We start from the raw sequence: 937 nt of genomic DNA, 5'->3' as shown, positions 1-937 counted from the left end.
CTTGAGTAACGGGCGCCGTGTGCTCTGCCAGCTCGGGGTAATCTCTTTTCTGCCAGCTCTCGGTTTGCAGGAGATGCGCCACGCCCTCCGCTGCGAAGTCACGCTCTGCTGTGGGATCTTCCCTGGCTTCTCCGTAGCCGCGTTAACTCGAGAATTCACTTCCCTGCCTCGGGCTTCTCTAGCGTTGCTTGTCTGTCCGGCCCGTCCCCCTCGCTGGAGACGGCCACTGCACTGTTGGCTTTGGGGATGTTCCAAAGCCTCTCCTGAAGAGCGATGGGGGAAAACAGACCCTTGTCCCAGCCCTCCTTGGAGCGATGGGGATGCCGCTTGCAGGCGTCCGCCCTGATTCTGCTCTTGGCCTCTGGCTCGGCGCTGTGTTCATGCTGTCCCTGTAGTCGGGGGGGCTGAGGGGGGCATCCCTGCATCCCTGTGCCCAAAGGGGAGGTTTGACCCCTCCAGGACACTGGGGTCGAGTAATGGTGGTCGCTGCGGGCTTGTGTGAATCCTAATGCATCTTCTGTATCTGCTCAGGAGTAAATCCAGAGCCATCCCCCCTCTCCTGTGCTTTCCAGCTAATTCCTCCGGAAAGCAGGGATTTACGAAGCCGGAAATTTTATCCTGGCCCTTTTCCTTTGGGAAACAGTTGGAGAATTGTGTTCAACGCTCTCTGCCCCGGCGATTCTTCCGCTGTAACTCCAGAGCCGGGGTGCTGCAGCAGATGCCGCCCGCACCCTCCCCCGGCCGTCTGGGAGCAGTGGAAGCGCTGGGGACTGTGGCTGGGCCTAGGGAAGGGTCCACAGGAAGGAGCTGGGGGTCGCTGGCGCCTCCCGCGGCTACAGAGATCTCATCCTGCCCCCCACGCCGACCCCGTTCCTGGGGCGCAGGAGATAGCGGGGCGTAAAGGAGAGGGCGACACGCATCAAGAGCGGCCCGTCCC

This window comes from Eurypyga helias, unplaced genomic scaffold, assembly GCF_000690775.1.
Source record: "Eurypyga helias isolate BGI_N326 unplaced genomic scaffold, ASM69077v1 scaffold32760, whole genome shotgun sequence".
NCBI classification, from domain to species: domain Eukaryota; kingdom Metazoa; phylum Chordata; class Aves; order Eurypygiformes; family Eurypygidae; genus Eurypyga; species Eurypyga helias.
The sequence above is the reverse complement of the archived record's forward strand: the minus strand, read 5'-3'. Positions refer to the sequence as shown.